Source organism: Podarcis melisellensis, assembly GCF_964234715.1.
Source record: "Podarcis melisellensis genome assembly, chromosome: 10".
Lineage (NCBI taxonomy): Eukaryota > Metazoa > Chordata > Lepidosauria > Squamata > Lacertidae > Podarcis > Podarcis melisellensis.
The window spans coordinates 26251622-26266505 of record NC_138542.1 but is presented as its reverse complement, the minus strand read 5'-3'; the positions used below and the strand labels follow the sequence as shown (position 1 = coordinate 26266505).

Genomic DNA, 14884 nt, shown 5'->3' with positions numbered 1-14884 from the left:
AAAATTGCACCATTTTCTATCGTGATGATGAGCTTGCAGGCCCTGATAACCTTCAGGCCCAGGAAAAGTGTCTCTTCACCCCCTGCAGATTTATCCACAATGGAGTCTCCTTAAAGTCCCATTTAGATACTTCATTTTTGTTCTGACTTGTAGCAGCCAGCTGGTCCAAAACCTGTTGGATATGGGCCCACCATCTGCTGTTGATACTACATGACCACACTTCAACCAGTGTGATCAGCAGAGTCTTCCAGCAGAATATCAAGAGTTTTTCTCCTTTCCAGTAGTTTAAGTTCCCAGTTCAGAAAACTCCTTTCCTACTCAGTTCAGCTTAGAGTATAAAGCATTCATTGTCTCATGGCACAAGCCAAGCAAAAACACACTAGGTACATAAACTTTAAGAGACACTGGCACATCATGAACTTATCTGCGATAACACAGTTCTTCTGGTCTTAGAAGTAAACCTTGTAAAGATACATGCAGCCTTGGCTTTGTATTTGCCTCTGCATATACTGTACACATATTCCTTAGAGAAAGGGAGGGCAGATGAGATGTTTAGCTGGCATGCTATATCTAAACCAGGGGTCAGCAAACTTTTTCAGCAGGGGGCTGGTCCCCTGTCCCCCAGACCTGGGGGTGGGGGTGGGGCGGACAATATTTTGAAGAAAAAAAATGAACGAATTCCTATGCCCCACAAATAACCAATAGATGCATTTTAAATAAAAGGACACATTCTACTCATGTAAAAACACATGATTCCCGGACTGTCCGTGGGCCAGATTTGGAAGGTGATTGGGCTGGATTCGGCCCCCGGGCCTTAGTTTGCCTACCCATGCTCTAAACATAATCGAGATGTGGGGTGTGGGCTGCTCAAGGCATGGACCAAGCACTTTCTCCCTCAAATTAAACCAACAATTTTGTGTATTGCTTATCACTTTTTTCTTTCTTCTATTCCTGAAATAGTCTCTGGTTACTCTGCTTCAGTCTGGCAGCAAAAAGGATTACAGGCACACAACATCACCAAGAAATGGGGAATGTATGTTCAAATGGTTTCTGAATTTGTCTTAGTCAGGGGGAAATCTGGTCATCCATTGCACACAGCTGGTATCTGCTCAGGCCTTTCCTACCGACATATTTTCAGTTATGTCCATTGTGTTGGCCAAGTAGCTTTCAATATGGCCCCAATTTCCCACATGTCATTTCCTGATAGGCTGCTAGGAAAGCTTTAAGTATGAGCCGTCCTTTAGCTATTACCTATGGTTTATATTACCTCCCCTTGGAAAACACTGTAGAAAATAAAACTGCATTATGACCCAGAACTGTCAGTTTTTTTGCCCCAAATGCAAGTCTGTGGGGGTAAGGATGACAAAAGCAGCAAACAGTTTAACTAATATGTTCCCCTTTATTTACTATTATTGTGTCAGCACTGTGTAGTCATGTTACTTTAGTTTGCCCAACAGGGATGACGTCTTTTCACTTAACATTTGAATATAACACAGCCAGGGGAGTGTTAGAAACCACCGCTTTTAATTTAAGATACTATTTAAGCTGGTGAGAATTTCTTGGGCTTACCTTCTTCCACACATTTCTCCCCTACTCCCTTTCTCTGTAAACAATTCTCATTTCACTGCAAGAGCTGCTGAATAATATATTGCCAGCAGGCAAGCAAGCATTGCCTGAAATGATCTCAGTGACTCAGCATAGAAGAGGCCTTCAAAACACAAGCAAGTAATTCTTTTTCACAAAAGCTGCATGTCACCAACCTCTCAAGTGGCTCAAAAACCCAATGTGGAAAAGAGACAAATGAACACATTATCTAAAGGTTATATTCATCAATATGGCCAAGTTGCGATATTAATTAAAGCAAGGCAGAACAAGTCCCAGACTTGGGTTCTCTTAAAGAATCCTGACTGCAACTACCATAAAGCCATTGCTCTGCTTATTAGGGACTATGTATATTAGGGACTATGCAGCTTACCCCTGGAAACTTCTTAATGTCACAGCATAGCTTTAGAACATGTGAATTAAAAGAAGAGAGAGCTCCAGAGCATGTGCAACAAAGTGTAGGAGATGACTCAGCCAGGAATCAGAGTTTTTATCAGAAGAAGGTGGAGGTAGAGGAGAAAGGCTGTAGCTCTGCTATCTTTTCAATGGGAGAAGAGCTCTACTTGGCAAGAAACTTCATATTGGGGGCAGGGAGAAGATCTGTCAAAGATAAACCCAAAGATCTGTGCAGAAGAGTGGACAGCAGCATTGCTGTTAATAGAAAATGCTCAATGTTGAACATACAGTACTGGGTGAAATATGAGACAAGTAGTTGGATACGTAGAACTGGATAAGGGGAGGATTTGGGGGTTGAAAGGCAGAACCAAATGTCATTAGCATATAGGCAAGACTGAAAGCCATGGGATCTGACTATTATTATTATTTATTAAATTAGACTTCAGGGCGGTTCACAATTTAAAATTGATAAGGTCACCCTGTGGCAATGTGTAGAGGCAAAGCAAGAGAGAGATGATCAACATTCCCCTATGGAATCACTGAATAAGTGATCATACTGGCAGGAAGAGTATTAGTTAAGGACACAAATACTGAAATCTAGGGCATGAAAGCAATTGAGCAGGCGAGAGTCATCAGTTGTATCAAAGGTGGTGGAGAGGACAAGGACGATGGAGATACTTTTGGGTAGATACATTTGGATGGGGAAATAGAGGTTCTTATGAATAACTTCCACTGGAGTGCAGAAGTAGAAACCATGTTGGATAAACTGGGAAAGAGAAAGTCAGTGGAGCAGAAATAATAAAAAAAGCATCCTCCAGAAATTTGAAGGCAACAGGTAGAGGAGAACACAGGCAGAAGTTGGAGCTGCAGGGTGATTTTTAATTTCTCAATGTATTTAAAGCTTTTTTTATATTATGAGTGAAATAATGGTGCATTTGCATACATTTAGGGAAGAGCTAGATGAGAGTTTTGATTTATGATGCGGATAGGAATAATAATGACACAGCTAATGCCAACCAGGAGATGGGATAAGACAAATTCTTATTTTGTTGCCACCACTTTGGGAGGTGACTATAAATTCTTAAATAAATATAATTTATTATTCAAACCTAATGACCAGGTATCTAGCAACAGTGTCAACAAACATCCCAGTAATTCAGATCACACAACAGAAAATACACAAATTTATTAGTTGTCATAATAGCCTTAAAAAAAAAAAACTAACTACATGTCAAGATAGGTAACATTTCCATCTTTTAAATGGTAAATACATATTTCTATGCATGATGGATTATTGAGTACTGAAATATCAGTCTAGGTCATTCCCTTGCTAATCCTACAAATTCAATTATATATAAATGAATGGTTTTGAAAAATACAGCTGCCTTTTAATAGTTGTTATAAAGAGCAATATAAATGGATATATGAATTATTCCCATCTACTAGCAACACCTCACATCACTGTGTTATAATTATCATATGTGCTATTGTCATGCAATACTCTAGCAGACAATTTCATACCTATTTCATATTTCTTCCAAAGAATGCAAAGAATCCACCAGAAAGAGATATATCATGCTTTAAAATCATCAGTCAAGGGTATTTATTCTGAACCAGTTCAAACATATGCATTCCTTTCATGCTATTCTGTTCAGACTTTTAGCCAGTTCGAACATCATTGCAAGCCATTTTGACAGAAGATTCTCAGAGCTCACCTAGTGTCTACACTAAAAGCATAAAATACAGCAGGACAGGCACTGCTACTGAAATCATGATATGCCAATGTCATTATGCTGCATGGGTTGGTGATGAGTAGATCATTTTTCCCTATTGATTTTGCTCTACAGGACTGTCCCTCCCCATGATACAGTCATCAACAGCAAACACAGACTGACCGTAAACACATATTTTAGAAAGAAAGAGGCAGAGTGCCACACTGCAGTCACCATTCAGAAGCCTATAGCATAATAAGCCATTTTCAGAAAGTAACTCAGTCCTTCACATTCACAAACAATAGCTGTCTGAAAAACCTGACTCTGCATTCTGATACAGAGATCTGATCTGAAAGAGCGTTGCAAACCCTGCCTCACCACAAGCCAGTATCGGCACATTCTACCTTTCTAAATTGTCATATTTTGTAGGGATATAAACATATATATGTATATATTACCTTAGATGAAGACTTCCCTTTTGCCTTTTTGTCCATCACAAGTATCTCAAGTTTATATTTTTAAACGCACACACAAGGGTTGCACCAATAAACTTCAAGCATCCTCTCCTGCGGCAGAAAGCATATTAAAAAGAGAGAGGGAGAGAGAGAGGAGATTTCAAGCTGTGACCTCAGAGCAAAGAACAGCCGTTATCTCTCCGCCAACCTTCTGTAGAAAACAGACGAGACAGCAGGGAAACTGGCTTTCTTGATGGCTGCAACACTTTCAAATCAAGCATTCTGCACACTGTAAGCTCAAGGATTTATATCTTCTTAAACAGGCCGGTCCCACATAGCCTTGCCCTGTGCTCCTGGCAATATGAAGCATTTCACTGCAGTCACTTTCTGGAAAAAGATCATCCCATCATGTTGAGATCTTTGCCTCTCAGCACAGAGACTAAAACAATGGGCACAATATGCATAATACGCTCACTAAAATATCCGGTGCACTTCCTGCAGGCAGCGTTGCAGCCAGTAATGGGAATATATTGATCAGCTCACTAAAATAATCAAGATGAGGCACTGACTCACTGCAGCAAACAGTTGTTCCACCCAGACTCAGATGCAGATCCAGTTTTCTATCCCTACAGCATCCTTATGGAAATGAGAGGCCAACATGCATGGAATGGTATATTTATATTTTCGCCTCACCATCTGGGATCTATTACTCTCTCTTCTGGAGGAAAAAATGCTGATCAACTGCTTTCTGCTGCTCCCACTTTGTTTATTCCAAGTACTGACTAGCTGTTCACACTACACAAGATATACGTATGATTCAATTAATGAAAGCCTCACAGTTTAACATGATGTGTTAAGGGCTTTCCATGTTCACTCATGCTTCAGAATTACAGTTGTTAAGGGCCATGACCATAATAGAAGCATTATGCAGGCAATATAGGTATGGCATAGTTGGTATGGAATATGTATTGGTATGGTATGTTGTTAGATCCAACTTTTCTGCTGAGAGATGGACCTAAATCCCAAATTTGTTCAGTCACTGAACAGCCACATAATATTAACAGAAGCTATTATTTCTAACTATAGGCTAGAGAATCACCTCCTCTCCTCCATGTTTCTGATCATAAATATGGAATGCAATTCATCCAACTCACCCTTAACATAGGCCAAAGACTATGGCCTTATAATTCCCTTGTACAGCATAGCAGCCTCCAGGAATCACAAAACATAGTCATAAACTTCAAGCTATATTTTGTTTTCTACTTCAAACCTGTCAGGAATACTTCACAATAATGAGTTGCCCTTTCACTGAATACTTTGAAAACCACCTTAAACTATTCCTTTTCCCATCAGACTGACAGTGAAAGATCAGTCATATTTTATCCCCCTTTTGTTTCTAAATATTCCACTCCCAGCAATTCACCTTGAAAGAGAACAGAATATCATAGCCCTTACATATATTCATTTGGGGTAGATTATAGTTTTAGCTAGGAATATAAGAATGTATATTCTTTGTAAAACATGGTTTGTAATGGTGTTTCATGTATTTCTGAAAAACCACCAGATCATCATCATGAGACTGATCATTATGCAGGATGATGAAGGAACTTCTCTTCCAGTTCAATTCAACTGACTACTAAAATGAGTGGTATGAAAAAGAGAACAAATATATTATTGGGAACACAGGAAGCTGTTCAGAATTGTCTACACTGACAGCTTTCCAAGATTTCAGGCTGGATTCTCTGCCAGTTTTACCTGAAGATGTTGGGTATTGAACCAAGACCCTTTGGCACGCCAAGCAGATACCACACTGAGCTATCACCCATCCTTTTACAAGTAAGAATGGCAAGAGTATGGTAAGAATAGAGGTGGTATGGAGGGAACAATCCATCGCACCTTCACACCAAACCCTCTTGATGGTAAACTTCAATGTCTCTATATAAACCTGGCACTTCAGCAACAGAGCCCATGTATTTTCCTACAAATCATACAACAAACTACAGCTTTAAATTATGACCAAAAGATTCATATCATTATGTCTCTAGAGCCATACATGAAATCCTCCTATATAGTGGGGTAGGACAGCTGAAAATAATGCCAATATATTTCACTTACAGCAGCCAATGGTTTCAGATAGTACATGGGTAGATGAGTCTAAAAAGTCAGAGACACAAATTTTCATGGCCCTCTAGTGGCTATGGTGGCTCATTTACCAGAAGTAATGTATTTAGCGTTAACTCTGGAAGTGTTTACTCAATTCTGACCAAACTAAGCCTCATAGGGCACAAAATACATCAGGAGGTTTAGTTGGGTCAGAATCGAGTAAGCACTTCCAGAGTTAACGCTAAATACATTACTTCTGGTAAATGGGCCACCACAGTTGCTAGAGGGCTATACTATCTGAAAGCAAAAGGATGCATTGGTTGCCAAATATATATATTTCAGCTCCCCTAACCGACTAGTAAGTCCTAGGAAGGCAGGCAAACTAATGCCAGTGTACCGGAAGAAGCAAAGATCAGATAACCAGTGTCAAAGCAATGATTATTCAACTTCAACTTCATTGGACTGGTCATGTTGTGTAGATGCCTGATGATCGTCTTCCAAAACAACTACTCTATTCCAAACTTAAACATGGAAGGTGTAATGCTAGTGGTCAACAAAAGAAGTTTAAAGACTCTCTCAAGGCAAAAAATGTAGTATAAACACTGACAACGTCTGCAAGTGCTCCAATTGGAGAACAGCCTTTACCAAGGGTGTCATGGACTTTGAAGATGCTTGAACTCAAGACGAAAGAGAGAAACGTGCTAAGAGGAAGGCACATTTGGCAAACCCTCACCGTGATCAACTAGTTGTTTTGGACAACAACCTGTGCTGCCTAGGACTGATGGAAGTTGCAGCTTGAAAGATCTGGAAGGCACCTGGTTGGCAAAAGGCTGTCTTAAATTAGAAGCTGATTTTAAATTAGAAGCTGAAATTTTAAATTAGAAGCTGAAAATTCTGATTTTCTCCACAATATTTACTTAGAGACCCTTTAATAAATTATATCAAAAATCCTATACTCCCTAGCAGAAAATTGCAGCAGGGAGGACAGTCTATCTTGATTCGGTTGAGGAGGAAGAGAAAACTACAAATTCAGTGTTCCCAAACAGGAAATAAAGCTCCTGTGCATTATTAAGAGATACTACCTAAAATGGATATGACCACAAAAGCCAATAGGTTTCCATTTTAATAATGCTTACAGATAAATTGGGACAACCACAAAATTACTGCAAAAGTAAAATATACCCAACGCAACCTTAAAAAATGAGTAACCTTAAAAAATGAGTTGGTAAAGTAGCCAATTGTGTTTTAAGATTCAATATTTATGCTTTTCTTCTCTGAAATCACTTGTCTTGTTTGACAGACTCCTATTTTGACTTAAAGAGGGGAAATGCTGCATTTGTCTACTGCTAGATTTTTTTAGTAAAGCAATTTTAGATAAATGTTACTAGAATTGCACTAAATAGTATCTACTAAAAAAGGGGGGGGACCCCAAGCAAACAAAATACATGAAAACTAGAATGAAGGAATGTCGCACATTCCAATAGTAGTTTTTAAAAAGATGCTCAAATGGCAATTAATCACAATCGCTCCACTTGTTGGTACAATGAGAAACAGCAACTGCTCCTTATCAACTAAATGCAGTATGACAGCAACAGCTTCCTGTCAGCTAAACACAGCATGGTGTGTATAAAATATATGAGATGTCTCAGAAAATGCAGGTCAATTAGTGAGTTGCAAATACCATAATATTGGTTTTGACACAGAATATCCACCCTTTATTATTGGAGAACCAAAATCAAAATGGGCATTGTGAAATAAACTTTTTAAAATTGAGGTTTATCTTTTTGTTTTTAAAGGGGGGTTCTGGTTAAATTAAAACATTAGGAGCATGTAGCTATTTTGCATTGAAGGAAAACCTTTCCTTCTTTGCAACTTGACCCTTATTCCCTCCCCTCCTTTATTTTCTTTTCCTTGTTAATTACCAGTAGTTGGTTCCTACTATGTATAAAAGCACACTATTCTCTATCTTCTTGAGATTGGTTGTTCCTTTTTGTCTTTTATATTTATAAATAAACAGACCTTGTAAAGATACTAACAAAATTTATCCAGTAGTCTATGCTTGCAAGGAACCTAATCAAGGAATTTGGACTGTAGAAGATCTCACATCTGCATTGTTTCTGCACAACAGCCAGATTTCAACTAAATTTATTAAAGTTTATCATCCAAATTTATCTTCAGTTATTGGGGTGAATCATTAGCAACACACCTTTCTCCAGTTTTTGAGTTGGACTTCGTTTCCACTGCTATGCCTGCAGTTCACCACATTTTTTGAGATCCTGTATTCACTTGTCCCTCTACTAGCAGGTGACTGATTCATATTAGTGCATTAATTATTATTAATATTTTTTTAAAAATACAACATGACAAGGAACTTAATGTGGAGAGTTTTGGGTCATATGTGTTTATATAAGTATTGGAAAGGTAAAAGAAGACACAAATAATTTTTTTTAGCAAATATGCATGAGGCAAAGTGAAGCAATTTGTCTCAGGTAGCAGACCTGACCCACCTCCGTCCCCCATTGCTGCAATGCTGCCAGCCCTGCCAGGGCTTCACCCGTGCCATCAGCACAGTGCCATTACCCTCACCACTGTGCCTGCTACACCCTTGCCATTGTGTCGTGGCAACAGTTGGGCACAGCTTCAGCCCAGGGTGCAGCTGTGATGGTTGGGTTGGTAGCAGGACAGACACAATGGCAGGGGCAGGGAGTGGGTAAGACCCATATCAGTGAACTGGGGCAGCATTGGTGGGGGGTCACTTCCTGGCCACTTCCAAAAATAATATTAGAAGCTCTACAAGTCAAATGCAGAGTAGAGCCCATCCTACAGGATCTGGTCTAGCATTCCACCCCAACACAGTTTCTTACTTCAGTGGTACCTCAGGTTACAGACGCTTCAGGTTACAGACTCCGCTAACACAGAAATAGTACATCGGGTTAAGAACTTTGCTTCAGGATGAGAACAGAAATCGTGCGGCGGCAGTGTGGCAGCAGCGGGAGGCCCCATTAGCTAAAGTGGTACCTCAGGTTAAGAACAGTTTCAGGTTAAGAACGGACCTCCAGAACGAATTAAGTTCTTAACCCGAGGTACCACTGTATAGCATTTACACTGGTACATATCAGAGAGCCATATTTATATATACACATTGCAAACCTGAATTTAAACGTTTCTGTTCTTATGAACATGAAAGCATCATGTGATTGGTGGAGGGGAGCTAAAAACTATGCATGCTTTGAGATTTTACATGTTTAACCATCACAGAATGATAAATATAAGTACAGTATAGCCTTTCATTGTCTGTGTCAGTTAGATGAAAATACTAAAACTAAATGAACTGCAGAAAGACTACTTCAGAAAGACTTAATTTCAGATAAGCAGAATACAATTATCTGGTATACAGAGTGATATCTGGCATAAATCAGTGACATCATTACATCCTCCCTTCAAAGCGAAGAAGACCGGCGCCAAAGTAAAGGGAAATTATTGGGCTTTCGGAGACTGTAAATAGATGCGGGAGTCTGAATCCTTTGGAATGTTCAAGGGTACAAGACTATTAAATATTACGGCATGCCGGGAAACCTGCTGCAAATAGCATCCAGAGAAATGAACCAAATTTATTTATTATTTATTTGTGAATTAACAAGGGGCTCCAGCATGTTGCCATGAGTCTGACACCAGGTTCTGATGGTATATTGATGCATAAAAACCTATGTTAATTTCCCACGTTTGCCCCTCCTGTATAAGAATGGCACTCAAGCAGTAAAATCTTTGCATATACAGATAGGAAGCAGAGATGCTAGCTTGCCTGTAGAAGTTGAAAGCAATTGTGAGACATGAAAAGGCTGTTTCCGCCCCTCCCCCCATATAATATTCTGCATAGAAACAGAATGTACCAGAAAACAGGTCTGCAGTCTTAAATTCCTAGGAGGAAGTGCAGAATATAAATATGATCGACTTAGTTTCTGCATGAGAAGAAAATGTCCAAAGCACCTCTAAGAAACAGTAGACCAGAACAGGCCTACCTGGACATCACTCTTCTGCTTTCTTAGCAAATGTAAATCATTTGTCTCTCCTACACTTTAGAAGCAGCATCTAGAGAAGGCTTGGAACAAGATTTGAAAACTGCAAAGTATTTCATCAAAAGATACGGTATATGCATCATTGCTCACATCAAATATGCAGGGTTCTAAATCTCATTAGGCCCTTCCATAAGTAAATACGGCTCCCTGCTTCAGACATTTGTCATCTATGAGCTGGGAAAGTGACAGGGATGGTGACAAAGGGTGGAGCTTAGCATGCCAACTCCCACGCATTTTACATGAAATCAGATAGCAGAATTATTCAGCAGGTGGCACTGAGCATAATTGTATCTGAGGAGTCAGGAGTTTCCTGTTACTGTTCTTCTTGAAGATTAGTAATTACCTATTGTAATGGTTCTATGGGTTGCTTGTGCGTAAACCGGTGCAACACCTGGCTGGGTTGCCTGAGTGAACCTTTTCTGTCCGGACAGCCACTCACCCGTGGCTGTCTCAATCGCTGGTAGAATCCGTCAGTGGGCGTTTCTTGAACTTCTTCCAGCAAAGAAGCTCTTTGACGCCTAGTCTCCTCCTACTCTCCCTGCGCGGAAGCCTTCTGCGCAAGGAGGGTGTAGGCAGCGGAGGACCCTTACTCTCCCCGCTGGTCCCTGGCAAGGAGTCATGGGACCGCCTCGCCGATTCCCCCATCTGCCCCCCTTCTCCACTGGTGCTACGCTGATTCTCTTCCCCAGAAGATGGGCTGCCTCTCCCCATCCCGGGACGCTCTCTGGGACCCCTCCGGAGCCCGCTCTCTCCCTCCGGCCCTGATGGCAGTTCCCTGACACCTATCTCCCTGGCTGGTGTGTCTTCTGAGTCTTCCATGACACCTGCTGGATGTTCATCAAGAAGTCAATCAGAATACCATCTATGTAAAGTAGCAGGGATTATGCTTTCTGAACTCTCCTTTGCTGCACATCCCACTATCCAAAGCTTTCTTTATTTGTCCTCTCTTAAACAAGCAGTTCTGATCTTGTCTTCTTTCTCTTCGCACAAAAGACACATATTTCACAACCCTACGGCTGAACCCTCGCTATGCTCCACAAAAGTTCTGTTGGCCTCTCTGGGATGTTTGTGCTTGGCTCTGTGGTTTCTCGGGGCAATGGCACAGCTTTCCCAGTCAATAGCCATGAGCTGCCTCATTTGGAACCTGCTGCCTTATCTATCAGAAGTGGAGTTTGACAGAATTTCAACTGTACTGAAAGGCCTTTTTGTTCACTCAGGCTGCTGAACGCACATTATTTTGTTTTCGTTCTCTGTTGTTCTTTGTTCTGGTGAGTTTAGTGTCCCAAGCCAAGAAATTTGCAAAGGGGGAAAGACAGCAGTGTTTCGATCTTGCTTTTATCATGTCTGTACCATCCTGTTAGGTACATGCATCTAAATTCACAATGAATGTGGAGAAAACAGTTGTTTTGTTGACTATATTGAATTCATGGTTCCAAATATAGGTAATGATCCTGTATGAGTGCAATACGTGTACATAAACGTTCTGGAAGCCCTCTAAAAAGCTACAATCAATAATCTTTCTTGCCCTAAGACACTTAGCGATGGAGGTCTCACTGAGTTTTGTCATTCCTTGACTCAGAATATGAACTTCAGCCTCTGGTAATGCTCAGTTTATGATTCTTTCCTCTCTCCCAAGGTTCTTTTCTGTCTTAGATTTTGATTCCACTGCAAGTCATAGAACAGGAGTAGAAACCCTTTCTTCACCTAAGGACCATATTTCCTCCTGGCAAGCTTCTGGGAACTACATGCTAGTATTGGGGCAGGACCGGACACGAAAGAGAGAAGAGCAATAAATTTGAACTTTGCCTTTGTGCAGGAGGTTAGTTTTACCACATTCACAAATGTCTTCCAGCCAGGAAAGCATTATCAAAATTCAAAGGACCCGTTCCAGCTAGGCAAAAACCATCAAGGAGGATGCAAAGCAGGACTTGTGAGGGGTCTGACTCAGGAGGGTATGTGTGCTGGGGAGATTCCTAGGGGCCAGACAGAAAGCCCTGGAGTATCAAATGTTGCCCCCAGGCCTAGGGTTCCCTATTCTGTGGTGGAGGATAACTCAATGAAGGTGTTGCTTTGACCCAGTGTGTGCCAGATTGCTGTTCCTGTGGCGTTTGTGAGATTATGAACTGTGCTGATTGCAAGTTGATTGCAAGTTGATTGTTGACTGCACCAACACTAGGACTGTAAGAGGAAGGTGAAACTTTAGAAAATGTGCTTTTTCTCTGGAATCTGTAGAAAACAAACAGAAGCCAGGAAGGCAGAGTTCTTCTCAGGTGACATGGTTAAAATAACTTATTGAAGTTTGGTACACCACGATTAAAGAGTCACGGCTGTGCTGGATAAATAAATAATGGATGTAAATGTAAGAGAGTAGAAAGTGCTCATTTAATTTTAAAGAAAACATAAAGCCATAAATAAATTTAGGCTATAAATGAAAAGGCAAGGGTGGGAGGGAGGGAGGGAGGGAGGGAAGGGATGAATGAAATTCTCGAACAGTCTGACAAAAGACTGTAATGGAAAAAACAAAACACAAATTGATTAGTGAATTCAGAGGCTGATAAATGTATGAGAATCAGTGAATTACAGTATTATAAATTTGATGCCCTAATCATCTACAGAATGACTAGACAGTTCTTCCTGCAGACTTTTATAAATTAGAATTCTGTAGCAGTAATAGGCAATGAAGAGACATAGGGCTATTGGAAAAGCAAATATTTTCCCCTCAAAAATGTATGTGCGTACCTAGGCTAACCCAAGCATGGGTGGTTCTCAACATGATGGCAGACCTTGTGTGGGGTGGTGTCAGGGACCGTGCTGAGGAGGGCTGCACTGAGGAGGAATGGTGGGAGCCTTCCCCTCCCCCTACTCCGGATCCTGAATCTTCCCAGGAGCAGGAGGACAGTATAGATTTGGAACAGTGGTTTGCAGAGGGGCATAGTTCAGAAGGCAGATGGGGAACAGCTAGGAGAAGAAACACTAGAAGAGAGAGGGTTAACAGATTCACAGTCTCGGAACAGCATTCACCCCACTTCTCCAAAGTCACTGAGAGCTCAGAAATTGGCAGAGCAGAAAGCACAGAAGGTACAAACTCAGCTTACAAGACGTAGAAGTGATGTAGATTAATAGGGACAGAAGGAGGTGGAATCCTTTATTAGGAGCACCGCCATTCTAGCAGGTGTGTTCATTGTTCTATTGCTGTGATTATTAAAGTTTCTAACTGGTAAGAAGACTCCTTTTCCTTTGTTCTGCTTATCTACTGCCACGGGGGAGGAAGTCGATTTCCTTAGCCTGACAGGTGGGAAGAAAGCTCAGAAGACCAGATTGTCTTTTTGTGTGTAGACAAATCAATCTAACCACCAGTTATAAATATGGCTACAGCTAATTTGCATACATTGTTTCATGTCACCACTACTTTTGACACTGAACAACAGATGGTAGATAAAACCCATAAAACCACTGCTACGTTGGATTCAAATGGGTGAATGTATAAAGAAGGATGCATATGAGCGCAGGTCCTTTCTGACCCAAAGAAAGCCAGTGCTGAAAGAGTTGTAAGGAAAACTGGTGGTGTCAAATCCACAGACAGGAACAATTTAGGCATGTGTGCAAGCACACAACCATAGAATAAGCTCATTAATACAAGGTATACTTTCAGACTAAAGACTAAGAAGCTTATTTCTGAACACTCTCTCTACCTAAATGGCATTGAGCTAAGTGATATTATCAAATACATTTAGCCCCAATGCATTTAAGTCATTGATCTCTCAAATAACTTTCTATAGTATATACTCAGTCTGTAGCTGAATTTGTTCAATATCCAGATGCTATTTGTAGACTTAACAGCTGTTGGTGGGATCCAGTGAGTTCCCAATTTCCTCCGCACCTCCCAAAGCAAACCACCTATTGTACTTATCAGCTTCAATAAGAAATGTCCAGGTTTTAAAAATAAACTTTACATGTAACTGTTTACTTGGAAAAGTTATTGTCTTTCCAAATTGCTGTGAAGTTTGTTGATACTGTGTTACCAAGACATCAGTTACATTGTCATGATGAAATGATACCTGGCTGGGCTGTTAAAGAATTTGCAGTCTGATGAACTATTGCTACAATGTAAATTAGCCTTTTGGGGAAAACGTCAATAAATATGGCATGCAATAAGAAAAGGACACATAGGGGAGATACAGTCAACCATTTGACCACACCTGGTATGCAGCAACATCTCGCTTAGTGCTTGGAAGGATGATACATATCTTTAAATTGATGCAGGGGTCACTGCCTAAGAGATGACATTATGAACAAGTTATGCAAGAATTGCTGCAAAGATTTGTCCAGTAGATGTGTCTCGCCTTGTAAAATTAGAGAGAAGTATATATGTCAATATGTGACAGCATGAAGAGAGAGACTTGGACTACTTTAAAGACTTCCCTATTAGTCTCTAAAGTGTCACAATATTCTTTGTTGTTTTGTAATTAGCCAAGCACTGGCCCTATGAAAGACTTTATGTTAATGCAGATGCATTTTTAAAAATCAACCGTTAACTCAC

General features: G+C 40.5%; 1 protein-coding gene across 9 annotated transcripts in view; it reads right to left on the bottom strand.

The window, feature by feature from the left end:
• CNTN1 (contactin 1) overlaps nt 1–14884 on the bottom strand; it is a 162546-nt gene that overhangs the window by 82967 nt on the left and 64695 nt on the right. The window contains exon 1 of one of the 9 annotated variants that reach the window (XM_081928949.1): nt 4169–4572. The exons of the other annotated variants lie outside the window; for them this stretch is intronic. The gene's annotated coding sequence lies outside the window, so the exon portion shown is untranslated. Of the gene's footprint in view, nt 1–4168; nt 4573–14884 lie in introns of those variants that run through there. 9 annotated transcript variants of the gene reach the window in all.